Source organism: Oratosquilla oratoria, chromosome 1 (assembly GCF_046742065.1).
Source record: "Oratosquilla oratoria isolate Oo_2021 chromosome 1, ASM4674206v1, whole genome shotgun sequence".
In the NCBI taxonomy this organism is placed as follows: domain Eukaryota; kingdom Metazoa; phylum Arthropoda; class Malacostraca; order Stomatopoda; family Squillidae; genus Oratosquilla; species Oratosquilla oratoria.
The window spans coordinates 129,286,979-129,308,704 of NC_134777.1; the positions used below are offsets into that span (position 1 = coordinate 129,286,979).

The 21,726-nt window shown below is 40.1% G+C and overlaps 1 protein-coding gene across 5 annotated transcripts in view; it reads left to right on the forward strand.

The window, feature by feature from the left end:
- Window positions 1–14,709: 14,709 nt before the first annotated feature.
- The window catches only part of LOC143026970 (uncharacterized), a 79,853-nt gene continuing 72,836 nt past the window's right edge, over window positions 14,710–21,726 (forward strand). The window contains exon 1 of one of the 5 annotated variants that reach the window (XM_076187790.1): window positions 14,710–17,986. The gene's annotated coding sequence lies outside the window, so the exon portion shown is untranslated. Of the gene's footprint in view, window positions 18,061–18,085; window positions 18,462–21,726 lie in introns of those variants that run through there. The other 4 variants (XM_076187781.1, XM_076187773.1, XM_076187766.1 and 1 more) reach the window with 4 other exon arrangements.

Here is a 21,726-nt window from a genome sequence, read left to right on the forward strand (position 1 = left end):
TCGGCCACAGAGCGTTGTGCCGAGAGCAACACTGACTGAGGAGATGCATGTTCTGCAGCCTCTTGGTGCAACACCGTGTCATCCTCACATTCACTCGACGCCATGACACTCGACTCCTGCTTTCCTTCAATTTCTCTGTCTTTACCATCACCGGTGACATCCATGATCACTTGAGTCACTTATCACTTCAATATCAAATCACTTATCACTTCGATATCAAGTCACTTATCACTTCAACCTGATCCCGCTTCTGACGCCATTTGTTACGGACGCATGGACATACTCACCTTTTTTCTATTGCACGTAGGCGTGATCATTTATGTCACGAGTGATGAACATAAGATCACGCATCCAATTGTCCGGGTCAGGGAAAGGCAGGAGTGTCACTTTCTTCACTTTATTCTAACTAACGAAGATGAGGATTTCACATGTGTTCAACACAAGTACTAGGCTTACTCAAGAACAGTGGGGAGGTTTTCACATGCCTTACTTGCAGCTAGATGCAGGGAATGACACACACATCTAATAAGAGTTATTTCAGGGTTGTCATTCTTTAATAATGTTATGAGTGATGACCTACAATTGAATTTGCCCCATCTGTGCCTATACCTATCAATTTGTTAACATCTAATCCATCTTCCATCAAACAGTTTTTGACAGTATATAAATGGTGTCTGCTTTTGCATCCCTTAGAGGTACTAAACGGTTAAAAGTGATTGTTCCTGTCCACCTACTTTATGTAAACTGTATGTCGTCACTTAAGGTCTACGTTTGGTACGTCCGAGTCTTACTGCGCACTCAATCAAATTTTGTAATTCGTTCTGTACGTTGGTCCTACTCTCCACTGTCCACTCTCACACGCTCTATGTGAAATCACGCTTGGGGTCCTGTGAGACGGGCAAAACGTTCTCCTTCTTTACCTCTATAGGTTCTGTACGTATACATACGTCATATAACTAGACATTAAGCAATAAAGATTAAATGTGATGTTTTCCTTGTTAGGGTAGACTTAGCTAGAATATAATCGGTATTCGGTAGTCTTAATTTCTTTACCAGTGCCTATTTATCTACAAATTTAGGGCACTTGTCACATTTTTATCTTGGTTAATGAAAAACTACAAGATTTGTGGTGTTTTCAGAAAAAAAACTACAAGACTCCAAGATCAAAGCAAAAAATACTAGATTCAGAAGGAAAACAAAAGGAGTGGCAACACGAAATATGAATATATGAGAACACCAATGCCACCCCCCACCCCCCATCGCCAGGCCCGGGCCAGCTATAACCGTTTCTGTTGATACTTGGCTGATACATATTTGAAAATTGACGGGGTGTCTTGCCTTATTTAGCTGTGTATGTACTTTTGCACTAATATTATTACTATTATTTTAACATTTACTTGAACAACCATAAAAATTCCACAAAAATAAAAATTCCCATGAGACCTCCAACAAAAATGCAAAATATCCACAAAAAAATCCCACAGATATTGAGGTGTTAAAGTCCTCCCACAAAACATCCCATGTGAGCAAATTTCTCCCACAAATTTGTGGGAAATTCCCACAAAACTGCATCCCTGATGCGAGGCATGGCGGGCGACGCCGGGACCCCCCCTTGGTGTCCCTCCACTATACCCTCGCTACAATACTCCTTGCTATGCTTTCTCTCTCCGACATCACTCACACGACCGTACCAACCATCCAGGCACACTGCAACATTCATTCATGCTCTTTCACCACAATTATTTCTATTTAAAGGAAAATATTAGCTCCACTCCTTATAGACCCTTTCTTGCATGACGTAGGAGCTCTGCTGTAAACAAAATTACTGCGAGGCAATAGGCCCCTTCTTGCATGAAGTAGGAGCTCTTTTGTAAACAACATGCGCACACATACTGTGAGGCAATAGACACCTTGCATGAAGTAGCTCTGTCGTAAACAACGTGCGCTCGCATACTGTGAGCAAGATCTAAGGAATAACAGGTCTAACCACTTCCGACCGAATTTCGAGGGAGTTGGCGCAGCGGGCCCGTGAACGTCACCTGGCTGTTCAAAGTGGGGTTCGCGGGTCCTATAGCTGTCAGTTGAAGCTGGTGCGTCGTTCGGGTATGTTGTTGCCTTCGCTCGCACCGCTCCACGCAATTAGTTATATTCTGACAAATATTATATAAAAAAATATATAAATATATATAAAATATTATAGTTCCTGTCTATATATATGAATATATAATATATATGATATATAATATATAAAATATTATAGTTCCTGTCTTCCTTGGCGTTTCACAGTTTTCTTCAGTGTTTCACAAAGAGAAAACGGACCCAGCCTAATGACGTCAGAAGCTGCGCACAATAATTCAAACGGTCTGACCTGTTTATTTAGACCTTGACTGTGAGGCAATAGAAAAAGCGAGGCCGCGAGATCAGCAAGAAACATTGCGTGAAAACATATCCTTCCATTTACTTCAAAGAACTCGAAGATGCTGATAAACAACAATATATATCAAAACTGACTCTCAATAATGGAAAGAAACTTCCTGGCCCTTTTTCGTTGAGTGATGTTGAGTGGGTAAACGATATTTCAAAATTACCAAGCATTTTCTCAAAGGAGTCTATGAAGGCGTACAAGTTCTCAGAAGCTTATGATTACTTTATGGCCGGTCATGTGCACGATTGTCATTGTCATCCAATGACCAACAGCAGCCAATTTTGTTTTATCAATTTAGAAGTAAGTCATTTAGGCCATGTTTTTATTTACATATTTTAAGAAGAACATTTTGAAGATAAGTCATGTTCAACTTAGGATATTGTTATTCAGTTGGACTCACCTCTTGGTGACGTCCGCCTTCTAGTTCACTAACAGGAGGACTTACTTTGGAAGGAGCTCCTACAAACAGAATAACACCAACAGACGACCTATCCTTTCTCCAGGACAGCACAATTCCAAGTGTCTAGATCCCTCTCCCCGCTGTCGCCGGGGAAGCGACCAACAAAGAAAACGGACGGCGCTGCAGCGACTACCAAAGAGAATGTTCTCTGCCACCAACACCAACTGGCAACTTTTTTGCCAAATACACCACAAACCCGATAATCTTAAGATCACAAACAACCAACCACCTATGAAACAACACGGCTTAATATGTGTGTGTGTATTTACCTAGTTGTATTTTACGGGAAGGGGAGCTATGCTCGTGGTGTCCCGTCTTCATATCTCATTTTATCTCAACTATTTTTAAATTCATGTATTGTTTTTGCACACACTACTTTCTCATCTAACTTGTTCCAACTGTCTATTACTCTCTGAGGAAAGCTGTTCTTTTTCAGATCTCTTCTATAGCTGTCTTTCTTGATTTTCTTTCCGTGTCCTCTTGTATTTCTATCATCCCATTTTATTAGGCCCTCTCTATCAATAATTTCTATGCCTTTCATGATTCTGTAAATAGCTATCAAATCTCCTCTCTCTCTTCCTTCCTCTAGTGTCTGTAGCTCAAGTTTTGCTAGTCTCTCTTCATATGATAGTTTTGAGAGTGTTGGAGCCAATTTTGTAATTGCTCTTTGTATTCTTTCAAGTTTTTTTTTTCTTTACATTTTTTTGTACTTGGTGACCACATCGTTGCTGCATATTCCGATCTTGGTCTTATCAGAGTGATTAGTATTTTCTTCACCATTTCTTCATCCAGGTATGTAAATGCCACTTTGATTGTTCTTATTAAATTATGTGTGTGTGTGTGTGTGTGTGTACGAAAAAAAGAAATGGAGTCCGGGAACCATAATGGTAGAAACGTAGAAAACGCCAGACTCAGAAGTATAATTCATTCCCGACGTTTTGAGTCCTGTCCGGGACCCGTCCTCAGAGGATACAATGGAATACAGAAATCACATGGTATTAAATACCGCATACGAATGGCCGCGTCCACTGGAGGGACGCGCTAACCTGCGCCGGGTAAGAGCGCGTGGTGGTGGTGGGGTGTGTGAGACATTTACCCCCAACAGTTGTTCGTGATATTTTTCCACCTCTCTTTTGCACCTGCATATTTGGGGTCGAGTGTTATGGACCTATTTATGCTGTTTTCGTTAGTGGCCCATGCCTCCAAGAACAGTCTGCCTCTTTTCCTGTTGTTGTAGAGTACCTTTGCGCCCTGCCAGTCGAACTCGTGTTGGTGCTGCTCACTATGTTTGTACACCGCCGAACTCTGGTCTTTTCTATTTACGGCCCTTTGGTGCTCTTGTAGTCTTGTACTAGCTTTTCCTGTTTCACCCATATAGCGCGCTGCGCAATCGGAGCAACTGACGTTGTACACCGCCCCGGGCTGGTTCAATTTGCTCACCTTATCCTTGACCCCGGGGGAGAGTTCCGTGTAGCGTATTACTGGGTCTGCGTGGGATGGTTACCCCGTTTTTATTCAATATCCTCGGTGCGTCCTCTGAAACACCCTTCACGTAAGGGACCGTTATCCCGGTTGTGGCTGTTCGTGTCTCACCCTAGTTTATTTTTCTTCTCTGCGGCAACCGTTCATCTTTTCACTACTTGATTCGGGTAGCCGTTAGCCCGGAATGCCCTCCTCAACCTGCTTCTTTCCTCTTTCAGCGACGACTCTGTGGAGCAGACCCTCTCCGCCTTGCTCCACAACGTTTTCACCACACTCTTCTTGTGGCAGATCGGGTGATCACTACCGAAATCCAGTAATCGATCGGTATACGTCGCCTTCCTGTACACGTTAGTGACCAAAATGTCACTCACGCGTTTCACCATTACGTCCAGGAACGGTAGCTCGCCTTCTGCCTCCTTCTCCATCTCGAATTGGATAGCCTCATGCTTCCCATTGAGCTGTTCCAGGAACCCATCCACATCTCTGTCCTTCAGGATTGCGAACACATCGTCCACATACCGCGTCCACAGCTTCAATGATGTTGGTGCAGCGGACAAAATCTCATTCTCGAACCGCTGCATGGTGATCTCAGCCAGGATTACCGAAATTGGCGAGCCCATGGAGGTCCCAATTCTCTGGTGGTACACCGTGTCTCTGTAATTAAAAAAATATTGAGTCTAAGCATAAATTCACAAACCTCATCAATTCACTGGTGGAAAGTTTTTCATTGTCCAGGTAGCCCAGTGTTTCTTCCATCGCGGACAATACCGCCCGCTTCATGAGGTCCTGTGGTAAAGACGTGAACATGGACTTCACATCGAAAGACACCATAACCTCATCACTCTCCACTCTGACGTCTCGCACTTTTTTTCCAGAAATTCACTTGAATTTCTCAACATCCGTGTCGATCTCACTACCAAGGGTCTAAGTCTTTTGGCCAGCACCGACGCTAGGTTGTATGTGGGGGACCCTCTGAAAGCAATAATTGGTCTTAAAGGCACCCCCTTTTGTGTATCTTGGGCAGACCGTAAAATTTCGGAATGACCGAGTCCCCTGGCCTCATCCTCTCCCACTCCCTGTCCGCAAACTAAAGGAAGGGCGCTAAATTACGGAGAGGGAGTGGTAGAGGATGAGGCCAGGGGACTCAGTCATTCCATATAATTACATCTTCAGTGTTGATAAAAAGAAAGAATTATAAAATGAAGGAACAAGGTACAGAATATTTTATAATTCCTTTTTGTATAAGCACTGAAATGTAATTATATGAAAGCGCTTTGCTTCGTTAGTTTACTTTTCCATGTGGTTACTTACGCATTTGTGAACACACGTTCCTAGTGTTTTTATTGCACATATATATAAATATATATATATATTTATATATATATATATATATATATACATATATATATATTTGTATACGGTATATATATATCACAGTAAAGTAATGTCGTAGCACATTAGAAAATTAAACTATTTATCCCCCCGTCGGAAAAGAAGACACTTATGTCTAAAGTTCTGTATATTTCTATCACTAACTGTGATCCTCTTCTGCTTTAAGATTATCACATTTATTGATTTAAATATACATAACTTTCGACATCAGTGTCTTCTTTTTCGACGGTGGGATAAGAAGTTTAATATATATATATATATAAATCTATATTTATATATATATGTATATTTATATATATATATATATTTATATATATATATATATATATATATGTATTTACCTAGTTGTATTTACCTAGTTGTATTTTACGGGAAGGGGAGCTATGCTCGTGGGGTCCCGTCTTCATATTTCATTTTATCTAAACTATTTTTAAATTCATGTATTGTTTTTGCACACACCACTTTCTCATCTAACTTGTTCCAACTGTCTATTGCTCTGTGAGAAAAGCTGTTCTTTTTCAAATCTCTTCTATAGCTGTCTTTTTTTATTTTCTTTCCGTGTCCTCTTGTATTTCTGTCATCCCATTTTATCAGATTCTCTCTATCAGTAATTTCTATGCCTTTCATGATTCTGTAAATAGCTATCAAATCTCCTCTCTCTCTTCTTTGCTCTAGTGTCTGTAGTTTAAGTTTTTGTAGTCTCTCTTCATATGATAGTTTTGAGAGTGTTGGTGCCAATTTTGTAATTGCTCTTTGTATTCTTTCAAGTTTTTTTATACATTTTTTTGTACTTGGTGACCATATCGTTGCTGCATATTCCAATCTTGGTCTTATCAGGGTGATTAGGATTTTCCTCACCATTTCTTCATCCAGGTATGTAAATGCCACTTTGATTGTTCTTATTAAATTATAGGTTTCTCCAAAAATCTTATTTATATGTTTCTCAGGTGACATATTATTCATAACAATGACTCCCAGGTCCTTCTCATTTTCTACTCTTTTTATTCCTTCTTCTCCCAAATTATATGATCCTGTTATTCTGTTTTTGCTTTTTCCAAATTCCATTATACTACACTTTTTTGTATTGAACTCCATCTCCCACTTCCTACTCCATTCTTGTACTTTATTTAGATCTCTCTGTAGTGATTCACAATCTTCTTCAGTTTTCACTCTTTTCAGTAATTTTGCATCATCTGCAAAGAAGCTCATATAGCTTTCAATTCCTTCATCCATATCATTAATATATATAGCAAACATTATTGGGGCCAGAACTGTTCCCTGCGGGACACCGCTTATTACTTCATTCCATTTTGAGTGCTGATCTCTTATCACTACTCTCATTTTTCTTTCTTGCAAAAAGTCTTCCATCCAATTTAGCAATTTACCTTGTATTCCTCCTTCATATTCTAATTTCTTAAGCAACTTCTTATGTGGTACTTTGTCAAAAGCTTTTTTTAGGTCTAGAAATGCACAATCAGCCCATCCATCTCTTTCTTGTATTATATCTATTAGCCTTGAATAGAAACATATTAAATTGGTGACGCATGATCGTCCTTGTCTGAATCCAAATTGCCTTGGATTTAGTACGTTGTTTTTTTCCAAATATTTTACCCATCTACTCTTGATAATTCTTTCACATATTTTTGCTATTGTACTTGTTAGAGAGACTGGTCTATAGTTGGTAGGTTCTTCTTTATTTCCTCCTTTATATATAGGTACTATATTTGCTTTTTTCCAATCTTCTGGAACTTTTCCTTCTTTTAAGGAACTGCTTATTATGCTATGTATTTTGTCTGCCAGTTCATTCCTGCATTCTTTCAGAATCCAGTTTGCTATTTCATCTGGCCCATGCGATTTTCTGACATCAAAATTACCCAAGTGTGTCAATATTTCATTCTTTGTTACTTCTATTTCTTCCATAGGGGGGACTTTTTCCTTCTACTCAATCTCTTCAGGTTGTATATTTTCCCTTGTAAACACTGATTTAAAATGTTTGTTCATAATTTCTGCCATTTCCATTTCCTCAGTGTATTCAACTCCTCCTTGTCTTAATTTCTCCAAGTCTTGTTTGTTTTTCAGTTTATTGTTTACAAATCTGTAGAATAGTTTTGGTTGATCTTTACACTTTTCTATAACATCTTTTTCATATTTTCTTTTTTCCTCTCTGCACTTTTGTACATATTCATTTCTATAACCAGTATATATTTTCCATTTTTCAGGTCTTCTGTCTTTTTTCCATCTGGTCCAGGCTTTGTCTCTTTTGTCTTTTAACTCCCTACAACTTTTGTTGTACCAGCATTTTACATATTCTTTTTCTTGTTTTTGTCTTGGGACATACTTTTCCACTCCTTTTTTGTAAATTTTTGTCAAAATATTCCATTTCTCTTCCACTGATGTTTCTTCTTTGTATATTTCTTCCCAGTTTTCTTGTTGGAAGAATTCTCTTATTTTATCAAAGTTTGTTTTTTCATACATCATTCTTCCTTTTCTATATTGTTCATTTCTTTTGATATATTTTTCTTCATTAAGTTCCAGTTCAATCAATATGTGGTCACTTTTACCTATTGGTGTTTTATATTCAATCTTGTCCACTATTCTAGGTTCAGATGTAATTATTAAGTCTAGCCTCGATGGTTCTTCTTCATTTCTATACCTAGTGTTCTCTTGTATCCATTGTGTCATTGAATGGTCAGTAATCATCTCAAGTAGAGCATTTCCCCATGAGTCATCACCACTCTTTACTGTCATTTCTTCCCAGCAGATTTCTTTGCAATTAAAGTCGCCCATCATAACTATTCTTCCTCCGTCTTCCATTATTTTAGTTAATGCTATCTTTGTGTCCTCTAACATACTTTTATGTTCACTCTCCTCCCATGAGGCTGTTTTCGGAGGCACATAATTGATCACAAATTTTCTGCTCTTCTTATCTCTGTCTTCCACTTCTATCATAATCATCTCTACTGTATTCTTTCCATATATGACACCTTTCACGTTTATATCCTTCTTAGTCAGGAACATAACTCCACCCCCTTGTTTTTTCTCTCTGTTTCTAATCCAATAATTGTATGTATCATGTCCTACACTGTTGGGTGGTAGTGGGCCTTTTAATTTTGTTTCTACAATTCCCATTATGTCCGGTTCTTTTTCTTTCAAATAATCATTCAGTTCATTCAATCCTGTTATCAATCCATCTATATTTGTGTAAGACACTCTTAGTTTTCTGCCACTTCCATTGTGTTCTCTGTTTCCCTTATGTTTTTCTTTAGTATGTCGAACTGCTTTATTTTCATGTTCACTACTCTCCAATAGAATCTCTCTTTTTCTGACTCCGTTCTTATCTCGTTTTTTGCCTTAGCTTCAATTCTTTTCTGCTTTTCTGCCTCTCTTTCCTCCTTATTCATTTCCCTTTTTATCCATACCTTTTTATATTGATCATTTGTTGCTAGTTTCCCTGTCTTGGATAGAATTTTCTCTGCCGTTGTTTGTGACCTGAATTTAATCTTAATTGGTCTGGTCTTATCTGTACTATATTTTCCGAGTCTGAATTTTTCCTCAATTTCCTTTATAATTTCTGGTTCATCTTCCTGGACTAATTTTAATAAACTGCTTACTCTTTCATTTTCCTCCTTGATTCTTGCGGTTCTATCTGGGTTATGTTTCTCTTCCATTCCTAATATAATTATACATTTCTTTTTGTCAGCTAATTCTCTTACTATATTCTCCTTCTGTCTCATCACTTTAATAACTGAGTCTTCATTATGTTCTTTCAATTGCTGTTTGACTATGTCAGTGAATGAAACCTTATTCCCTTCTTGAGTTATTCTCCAATTTTTAGCTTCTTTAGCTATTGTCTCTCTGTTTTCATTACTATTCTTCTTCAATTTCTCATTCTCCTCCTTTACATTTCCTAACTGTCTTTTTAGGTCCTCTATTTCTTCAGTTAAGTTTCTGTTAGCCTTCTCTAGTTGTTCCAACCTTTCAATTCTCTGGAAAATGGAGTCTACATTACCTAACTTACGTTCCAAGTCCTCGATCACCTTATCAACTCTCTCCTCTAGTCTTATCAGTCGGGGGGGGGGGGTTGTGTCCCCCCCACCCTCTTTAAATCCCTGGAACATATTCTCGTCACTTTCTTCTGTATTGCTCCTCTCTATACTTCTAATCTTTACATTTTTATTAGACATGTCATCCTCACTCAGTCTTTTGTTTACCTTTCGCTTGTCTGGCTGGGCAAAGTCTACTCCCTCCTCATTTCCTTCCATTTCCCTCAGTAATCCCTCCCCTTTTCCTCTTTCCCTACGTTCCCACTACTCCACGAGCAATTTCCCCCCCACCCTGCAAAAACACTAGGCACTTCTCTTTGCGTTGGGATCCACAGACTTCAGTTTTCTTCAGAACGTCATCCAAGCCGTCCATTCGCTGAAGTGTGTGTATGCATGTGTGTGTGTGTGCGTGTGTGTGTGTGTGTACTTCATATTGGAAGTCGAAATTAATCCAACCAAAATTTTACATACTCCGTAATATAATCAGGCATCCAAACAGGAGGTCTTGTATTCCTTCGAGGACGCTGAAGATCCTCTTGATTACCCTCATCAACCACTGATGGCTCGACGTGTTCTTCAGGACAATTTCTTGCTCAAATCATCACTTGCATCTTCAGAAGGGGACTATGGACCCGTGACCGGAAGAATATCCAACACATGTCTTGGCACACTGTCAACAGATATACTATTTCGCGAGTTCACTTGGGTAACAATTCCCCTGTCCCACTGAGCGGTACAACGTGCGGCAGGTGGTTTTACCCAAACCTCCTCTCCTATTCTAATTGGCAGGCCATCTAAGCCATCATCCACCCTCCCAGGGTTCACTAAAGGCTATTTCCAACCATAGGTGTATGCAGAGCGTTGCGGCACAGACAACTCGTTTTGTCCAGATTTTGGTGTACTATTGTACCAATATACTGCCTCAGTGGAAGAGATCCCTCCCCTCTCAGCAATAGCCTTAATGGTCCTATGATACCTCTCTACTATTCCGTTCCCTTCTGGTCGATAAGCAGCTCTAAATGCCTTCTCAACTTTCCACCGATGCAATATGTCCCCCAGACACTGCGATCGAAAGGCCATACTGTTGCCCATCAACAGTTTATCAACAGGACCTCTTCCCAAAAACATGTTGCCAGTTCTGCTGTGATTCATTGTGCGTCTTCTCTTTTCAATCTCCTCCACATCAAAAAGCGACCCGGCCCGCAATCCACTAAGGATAAGTAGGGAATCCCCTTGTAATGAGTCACACCAACAGCCAGGCGCCAAGAGTTATATTCAACACTAACTTCACCTCCCTCGTCGTATAGGAGCAGGGCTGATTGACTGACATCGGTCACAGCTCTTCACGGAATCTCTAGAGACTTTTGGGTCCAACTTCTTGGCCAGATATAAGGTCCTGTCTACTCCCATTTGGTATTTGTCAAGCACTTCTTTCAGATTCACCAAGGTACCAGCGCACATGTGTGATTGTTCACTGTCAACTTCAGTATCCATTAACCAGTCTTTTTTACTCTGGTTAAAATATCAGCTCTGCTCTTTACTGTAGGTACTAATGCCACACCAATATTCAACCCAAATTCATCAACCATCTCCTTTAAATTTCCTAAACACCGTTTAGTAATCATTTCAGCAGCTCCCTTCGTGTGAACGCGCTCCTCAGCACTTATTACATTTTTCAACCAGGCGCCAACCGTTGCCGAATCGATCCTCAACTCTATATAGGTAAGACCCCAATTAACGGCCAAATTCACCCCTTTCAGCACAGCTTCCAATTCCGTGACATTAATATGGTTGAAATCGTCCTTTTTCGTACCAAGCGGCATCTTCAACAGTCTTACCATTAATTTCCAAAGCTGCTACAATTGCAATCTTGCTGGCATCTGACCACACAACACCATATTTAACGTTAGGCTCCCATCAGCTCCCTTTTACAGGATCCTCCAGTTTTACTTTCTCGATGACTTCCTTAATCATCAACACCGTCTGTTCTCCAACAAAATCCTCCCAACGTGAGCCTCCAGCGCTTCTTTTAATGAAACTACATGCGACGCGCAACCATCCTGCTATGGGATAATGCCCCATTAATGAACCACAAATCGAGAACAATTCCCTCTTTGTAAGTGTCTCGGCCACTTCAGACACCTCATTACCTCTATGGGACATCAACTCTTCTTCAACTTTTGATAGTCGTAACCCCAAAGCAGCTCCTCCAAATTTACTCAGGTGTCTAATCACTTCATTAACAGATAGTTTCGTCTCATCCACAAGATGTTGTCAACATATAGGCTAGTCGCATTCTTGATTGTTTCATCCTTGCTTAGGACATCCTTCATCCTTCATTGCCAAACCCCAAACGCGTTAGGCAAAACGTCTGACCCTTACATTTAACCAGTTAGTACGGCCACAGCTCTTCGTCAACGCTCAATTGTAGATAAGCAGACTTAAGTCAATAATTGACACGTTCTCACCCAAGCGCCGCCATTCACGTAACGTATTCAATTCACGAAAATCAAGCATTGGCCTCACCTTATTTTTTGTAGGTTGTTCCACACCCGTCAGATCAAGAACGCCATTTTTTACTTCGTCCTTCCAGGGCACAAGAATCCCTTCTGCTGTCCGCCTGTCAATTTAATTCTCAAAATCTTCTCTTTTTCTCCCTTCAAGTTTTTTTTTAATGTAACAACTTGTTCTATTATTCAATTTCACAAGATGATCCCTCTTCCACAACCACTTGACAGACCACTTCTGTCCATCAAATCAGGCATGGAAATCTGAATCTTCAATGACAGCTTCCACACAACCATCACCAATAGTGGCCTGTTCAGTTTCTTGATTAACTGACAACACACCAATAGAACCAAAGCACACCTTTCCTCGATAGACAGTAGCACCTCCCAACCGGTCAATGACATCATCGCCAAGCACCACATCCACACAATCAATTAGATAACCAGACACTACAGCTCTCACCGTTAAACACTTACCACCGACAGACATCGAATTTCAACGAATCTGTGTCCCTGCACGTTGTGATGCATGAGGTGGAATGGACGGGGGGGATGGGGGGTGAGGTAGTATGTGTGAGCAAAATTTGACGCAGCCCGAAGGGATTTCTCCCCGTCTTCTCCTTTTATGCATGGGGGGACGGAGAGGGGGGGTCGCCGATTTAATGAAGCGGCCTTGCTGTGGATGTGCTGTGACTTGCGACACTGCCTCTGACCCAGGGCAGTGGACAAGGTGCAGGGATGACCCGTCATCCAGTGCCAAGATAAGAGGGAGGGTGGAGGGGAGGGGTGTGTGTTTAGGGATGAAATGGGTGGGAATGATTTTATGCCTTTTTCTTTTTGGCTACCTCCCTTGAAAGGGGGAAAAAGCCTTGGTATATGTATGTATGTATGCATTGCAAGGGTGACTACAGGCGCAGTATTCACCAATTACTCGTTTCCCGAGTTCCATTTTTGATAGTGATTAGCAACATGGCTCAATTCATTGCACTTGAAGCACCTCACCTCTTGTTCCCTGCAATCCCTAATCAAATGAGGGTCACTACAACGAAAACATTTCCCTTTGAATAGGCTAGTGTCATTTTTATTATTATTATCATTATTCTCTTATTTATAGTCGTTCCAACAGTCACATCTGATAAACCGCCTTGCTGTCTTGACGCCAAAATTCTGGCGTGACTAATCAATTAACGCATAGCAATTGTCAGCACATTTGGAACTCGCTGCAAAGAAACACTAATATGGTCTGGGAAGCCATTAATGATATGGATGAAGGAATTGAAAGCTAAATGAGCTTTTTTGCAGATGATGCAAAACTATCGAAAAAAGTGAACACGGAAGAAGATTGTGAATCACTACAAAGAGATCTAAATAAAGTACAGGAATGGAGTAGGAAGTGGGAGATGGAGTTCAATACAAAAAAGTGTAGTATAATGGAATTTGGACAAAGTAAAAACAGAATAACAGGATCATATAAATTGGGAGAAGAAGGAATAAAAAAAGTAGAAAATGAAAAGGACCTCGGAGTCATTATTATGAATAATATGTCACCTGAAAAACATATAAATAAGATTTTTGGAGAAACCTATAATTTAATAAGAACAATCAAAGTGGCATTTACATACCTGGATGAAGAAATGGTGAAGAAAATTCTAATCACCCTGATAAGACCAAGATTGGAATGTGCAGCAACGATATGGTCACCAAGTGCAAAAAAATGCATAAAAAAACTTGAAAGAATACAAAGAGCAATTACAAAATTGGCACCAACACTCTCAAAACTATCATATGAAGAGACTAGCAAAACTTAACTACAGACACTAGAGCAAAGAAGAGAGAGAGGAGATTTGATAGCTATTTACAGAATCATGAAAGGCATAGAAATTACTGATAGAGAGAATCTGATAAAATGGGATGACAGAAATACAAGAGGACACGGAAAGAAAATAAAAAAAGACAGCTATAGAAGAGATTTGAAAAAGAACAGCTTTCCTCACAGAGCAATAGACAGTTGGAACAAGTTAGATGAGAAAGTGGTGTGTGCAAAAACAATACATGAATTTAAAAATAGTTTAGATAAAATGAGATATGAAGACGGGACACCACGAGCATAGCTCCCCTTCCCGTAAAATACAACTAGGTAAATACAACTAGGTAAATACACACACACACACACACACACACACACACACACATATATATATATATATATATATACATATATATATATATATACATATATATATATATATATGTGTGTGTGTGTGTGTGTGTGTATACATGCCTGGGATTGGATACCTGTGCGACCTGAAGCCTTAGTCAGTCATGAAGGCCTGGAGCCTTGGTTAGCCATTCAGCATTGTAAGATCATGTTTTTCTTTTCGTGTTCCGTGAAACATTGAAAAATTCTTGTGAAACTTCACTAGTTAGGAATGTGTCTGTGATGCAGAATTGTCATTACAAAAAGATATTTGTAAACCACCAGGTTACTCATAATAGCATAGGAAGTTTACATTTCTTATTTTTCTCAAACATAACCAAAGGGAAGAATACTGCCACCAAGTCTTCCCACTTGAGACGTACGAGGCGACAAAAACGGTACGCGGGTTAGGACTAGGCACCCTTCTCCCTGTAGCTCCACAGGGGACATCCCTAAAAAAGTTAAAGGCATAAGAGGGTCTAGGAGTTTTCCAACCAGTACCCTAAGGTTTGGGTCTTTTAATGTGCGTGGATGTGGTACAGATGAGAGTAAAAGGGAAGAGATAGGTAGTATGTTTGTGAAAAGAAAGATGTGTTGGCATTGAGTGAAACTAAGTTGAGAGGGAGGGGCGAGTGTGATTTTGGGAATGTAATTGGGAGGTTCTCAGGAGTAAAGAGAGAATGAGGGACAGAAGGGGTGGCTATACTAGTAAGTGAAAAGATAGATAAGCGTGTAGTGGAGTGGAAGGAGGTTTCTTCAAGGTTAATGTGGACAAAGCTGAAACTGGGAAGGGAGATATGGGTTTTTGTAAGTGCATATGGGTCTGGTAATGAGAAGCGTGTGGAGGAAAGGGAGGCTTTTTGGGTGTATTTAAATGAGTGCATAGAGGGATTAGGGAGAAGTGTCAATGTAGTGGTATTGGAAGACTTTAATGCTAGGGTAGAAAATGAACCAATAGACGGTGTGGTTGGGAAGTGTGAAGTTCCAGGAAAAAATCATAGTGGAGAGTTGATGGAGATGTGTCTCGAAAGAGTGTTTAGGAGGAAGAAAATCAAGCATAAGTACACATGGGAGAGGATGGTGGATGGAAGGGTGGTAGATAGAGCGTTAATTGACTATATTGTTGTAACCAGGAGTATAGTAGGAAGAGTTGAGGATATATATGTTCTAAGTAGAGAGAGTGGGGGAATATCAGATATTTTTTTGGTGGAAGGCAAGTTGAGAGTGGACAAAAGGTAGGGAGGTGCTTAGAGTGAACTGCTTAAATGAGAAAGAAAAGGAGTACAAGAAAAAGCTGAGAGAGGAGTGGGAGAGAGTGAAGGATAGAGTAAAAACAGGAGTGGAGGAGGAATGGGAATGGTTCAAGGAGGAAGCCACAAAGTGTACAAAGATGGTGTGTGGAACAAGGAGGACTGGAAGAAATGAAAGGTAGGGTAGTGAGTGGTAGGATCTGGACACGAAGAAGGTTGTAGAAGAGAAGCGAGCTTTCACAGATTGGTTATAAAATAGGACGAGGGAGTCATATGAGAGGTACAAAATAAAGAAAAGAGAAGTAAAGCATAAGATAAAGGAGGCAAAGAGGAGAACAGATGTGAAATGGGGTAAGAGTATGACTGAAGATTTTGAAGGTAAAAAAAAAAAAAAAGATGTTTTGGAAAGAAATTAAGAGAGGAAGAGGAGGCGAATCAAGTAGAGAAGAAAAGGTAAAAGGTGCAGATGGAGAGATGATAATGGGAGAGAAGGCAGTAAGAGGAAGATGAGCATAGTATTTTAGGGAGTTGCTAAATGTGAAAGAGGATAGGAAGGGAAAGGTAGTTGCAGTGGGAAGCGCTAAGAAAATGACCGTGGTGAGTGAGGAAAATGGAGGAGAAATAGGGAAAGATGAAGTGAAGGCAGTTGTTAAGATGATGAGAGCAAGTAAAGCACTTAGGTTGGATAGATGTCATGCAGAATGCCTACAGAAAGGAGGTACAGTGATGGTGGACTGGCTGGTGAGGTTCTTTAATGTTTGCTGGAGAGAAGGTAGAGTGCCGGAGGACTGGAGGAGTGCCTGTATAGTTCCACTTTACAAGGGAAAAGGAGACAAGTGTGAATGTAGTAGTTTCAGAGGGATTAACTTGTTAAGATAATCCGACTTAACGTAGGATTTCCCAATAACCATTGTAGATACTGTATATAGTTGATGGAGTGTCATCCTCAAAAGTGGCGTGATTGACCACTGTTTTATAAAGGCGTGTGGTGTGAGCGTGAGTGTGTATGGCGCGGACGGGGACGAACGGCTGGCACCCACCCCCCTCTTTCGGGGGGGGGAGGGGGGTCAAAGGGCACGAGCGCTGGTATCCCCCTTCCCACCAGGGGGGGGGGGTGCCCTCGCGTTGGCTTGGGTAAGGCAGTGCCAGGGAAGGACCACGCGTGGGTGGTGGGGTGAATGCGAGTGTGAGAGAAGTATACACAAAGGGGGGATCTGATAGGCTAGCATTAATGGTTAGGAGATAGGGAATTAGGCTAGAGTGAGACTAAGGCAGTGGAGCGTGTGTTACAAAGGAAGGCAAGGACCCACCCAGGAGCGACCGAAACCGAAGAACCGTCGTTATCGACGCACAAGTAAGTACTTTTGATCACAAGGCGTTATAAACATCTCGACCATCCATTCATTAAATAATTAATTTTTGTGGATGCAACGATGGCACTACCTAATTTCGTTATAGCAGCGGTGGGATTAACGTCCACTCGTGAATAATAAAAGAATATTCAATAGATGCCATTTTGGCATTACATATGTAGAAATATTTTGGGAGCACCTAAAAATGCAGCATTAGAAACACTAAGAGAAATGGGAATATCTAATATGAAAATGAGGATAGCAGAAAGGGAACTAAAATATGTAAAAAGCATAATAGAGAGAGGCAATTGTTTATTAAATAAGGGAAGACAGAGCAAATTGAATAAAATAAGACACAAGGGCTGAAAAACATGAAACTGAAAGAAATAACGAACAAAATATAAACAAGAAACCATAGAAAATGGAAAGAGGGAGTGGAAAAGAAGACTGCAGATAAAAAAAAAAAAAAAAAAATGGAAAGTAGAAATAAAGAAGGAAGGTTGCTATGGTAATAGACCAGAGTCAGTAATATGATATAGTGCAAGAATTGTTACTACGGAAAAAAATAAATCACCAGAATGATAAGAGAATGTGCAAACTGTGCAACAATGAGAAGGAAGACCTAATACACATCCTAATGGAAAACAAAGGAGTAAAAGTAAAGTCAAATATATATAAATACAACGATGAATTAACAGTTGGGAATTCTTATTTGAGAGAACAAATGTAAAAGGTAAAAAATGTATACAAACTATGGAAAGCAAGAGAAAATATAATGGAGGAGGCAGAAAACGTATGTCAAACATGGAAACGGTATCAAAATAGAAGCGCTTTTCAAACAGAGTAGTAAATACATGTAGAGGGGTGCCGATATAAAGGTAAGGCACCTCAAACCTGAACCTTAGTACCGATAGCCAAACACTTAGGCTCATCTGCTTTGTCGTACCCACAGGTATGTATGTAAGTTGTGATATCCCCATATCCAACAAAAGTGTTATTAGACTGAAATATATTGAGACTGACCCTAGTTCAATCCTGACTGAAGTAATCGTTTGGTAAGCGATTACTGTAAATAATAATCGATTACTGAAATTTTACACTGTAATCAATTACGCCCACCACTAATGCGTATAGTTTGTATTCGACAAGTGGGCGGAGTTTGGTAGTTGGGTGGAGAGATATACAAGTCGGTCCGTCGTCCCTATATGAGAGAAGACGCCCAATCATGTTGGTTAATGTTGAAGGCCTCGTAAATTAGGGTAAATTATATCGTCTCACAACCACCGCATATGTTATGTGCACCGTCTCCGATTTTAGCGGTTTTGCACTTTGGGCCACAGAACAAAATTGTATGTAAGTAGTTTCTTGCATGTAATGGATAACAATATTACATATCAGTTTGATATTTATTGTTAAGAGATGAAAGTGAAAGGTATGGTGAACTTGAGCAAATCGGCTATAGGCCGACTTAATACTTGCTAGGGCTTAGCACCAGTTTGATCATACTTGTTACGCGTAGACTTTATTTATCTGGTCCCACTCCACCAATAGTATTCCCGTAACTCCGCAGGACCCTCGCATCAATTAAGATCTACTTCAATTTCATAATCTGTATTCCTCTTTGATTGATGGTGAGGTCTTCCATATAGTAACATTCAGAGAACAGGAACGTCTTGAGTTTATCCTTGAAACCATGTATACTGACCATACGTCGTAGATCAAGTGGAAGACTATTGCAAAATCTTGGGGAGGCTGAATTAAAAGAGCGAAAACCAACTCATGATACAACTTGGTGGTTCAAATAAGGTTCACCCGAGTCGGCTCCACACTTAGTATGATGGTTTTCCTGTTTGTAGAACTTGTGAATGAAAACAAATTACAAGAGATGGCACAACCATTGTGCTCTATTTGTGACCAGTTCTTAAAAAAAAAAAAAATTCTTGGGGGGGGGCACAATTATGAATTAAACTCGTCTTGCTTTCTTATTTGAATTGTCTATATTTTTTATAATACAGTCTAAGAGTCTTATAAAAGTTCTACAACAATCATCTCCAACATACAGGTATTTAACAAAATGAATTTTCCTTGAGCATGACAAATCATGAATAAAGGTCTTATAATATTTTAGTATATTAATAGTACACTAATGGATCAAATAATACATTAATAAATGTATGACATTACAACTGAAATAGTTTTGGAATGTCTCCTAAATTAAATGCTTCTAAATTAATGAAAACTGCAATGACTTCAGAGCCTAAGTAAAGCGCTTAACTAAAATAAACTTATACAACCTTCAAAATGAATTTTCCTTGAGCATGACAAATCATGAATAAAGTTCTTATAATATTTTAATATATCAATAGTACACTAATGGATCAAATAATACAATAAGTGTATGACATTACAACTGAAATAGTTTTGGAACGTCTCTTAAATTAAATGCTTCTAAATTAACGAAAACTGCAATGACTTCAGAGCCCAAGTAAAGCGCTTAACTAAAATAAACTTATACAACCTTGTCCATACAATCTTTAACATTCTCCCCATCATAAGGGGGAAAGCTACTTATTTCCACAAGTTAACCACAGTTCAATGAAGGGATATCACACAACTAGTTAAGAAGTAGGTGAGGTAGACCATGTACCTACTTGAACAACCCTTCTTGAAATGAACACAGAGTAAGTCATGACCTCCTAAGCATTTAGAATAGATATGCAAATCAATTTAAAGGATTCAATACCTTTATAGTAGACACTTCATAAATCTAGTTTTTGAGGCCTCCTAATTGGACGACCTCCCCTTGAACACACATTATCATCAATAACATTTGTATCAGAACTCTGATCTGATAACTTATCAGCAGTGGTATATATTTCCACTTCAGGATTACCAACTACTGGTTGAGAAGTATCCTTTAACCCCTTCCATACGGTGCCGCACACGTAGGCGTCATGGACTTAGATCTCGGTGGCAGCAGCCAATGCCAGCCGTACGACGTGTCGTAATAATACTCGCATCATAAAATATAGTCACCGCTTATATCGATCGTTCTCTCTTCACCCGTGAATTTTGATAACCATAGAAAATGCGATTACAAAAGAATTAGAAAGAATGGAAAATTGGAGGGGCGACTACAATACAGATACTCAACACGCCGATATGGCAGCCTCGCTAATACCCTCGCGCCCCATGACGCCAACTTGTGCGGCACCGTATGGAAGGGGTTAAGGGAGCGTCGCCAGCAATCATTTGAAAAATTGTGATACGTGAGCGAATTTTAGGTACATACATACATATACCAAGGCTTTTTCCCCCTTCCAAGGGAGGTAGCCAAAAAGGGAAAGGCACAAAAACACTCCCACCCATTTCATCCCTAAATACACTCCACACCCCTCCCACCCTTCCTCTCATCTGAGCACCTCCTGGATGACGGGTCATCCCTGCACCCTGCCCACCGCCCTGGGTTAGAAGCAGTGTCGCAAGACACAGTACATCCACAGCGAGGCCGCTTCATTTAATCGGCGACCCCCCCTCTCCGTCCCCCTTTGCATATAAGGCGAGGACGGGGAGAAATCCCTTCGGGCTGCGTCAAAATTTACTCACACATACTACCCCACCCCCCACTTCCCCGCCCATTCCTCCTCATGCAGTCACAACATCATCCATATACAACCATTCTCCACTCACCTCTGTCTTCTGTCCTCTCCCTTCCTTCCTCAACAGACATTCCCCTCTTCCCCAAAGCCCCCTTCACCCCATCCATCCACCTCATCCTAGGACGTCCCCTCATGTTCACTCCCTCCACATCTGCCTTCCATACCTCTTTTACTAGTCTTTCTTCACTCATTCTTTCCATGTGTCCAAACCATCCTAATATTCTTTCATCAACCCTATCTCCCAAATCCTTTTTCACCCCTGTTCTCCTCCTCACCTCCTCATTTCTCACTCTATCTAGCCTAGTAACCCCCACCATACTTCTCAGACACCTCATCTCAAACACATTCAAACTCCTTCTCTCTTCTTCTCTTATGTTCCACGTTTCTGCCCCATACAGTGCTGTTGGCACAATCACTCCTTCATACAGTCTCCTCCTCTTTGCATCCATTCCCAAATGTCTATTCCTCATTACACTCTTTAAACCACCAAGGCATTTACTCGCTTCTCTCAATCTACATTCTACCTCCACCTTCACTCCACCTTTTCCTGCTACACTTGCACCCAAGTATCTAAAACTATCCACTTCCTCCAGTCGCTCTCCCTTAATGTTCACTTCCAGTCTACTGCCACTTTCACCCCTTGTACATCTCATCACCTTACTTTTACCCACATTTATCTTTAGCTTTCTTCTATCACATACTCTCCCAAACTCTGCCACCAGCTTCCTCAATCCCTCCTCTGACCCTGCCACAAGCGCAGTGTCGTCCGCAAACAACAGCTTTTAGGTAAATATTTCAAAAGAATCTCTATGATGGTGGGAACACCAATACAAAGTTATACAACTATTTCATTTCTATTTTTTTTTATACAGCATAAAATAGATCAAATATTGGCAACCTCTGGCAACCCCATTGCATAAAAAATAATCTCTATATTGAAATAGCATCAACATTTCTAT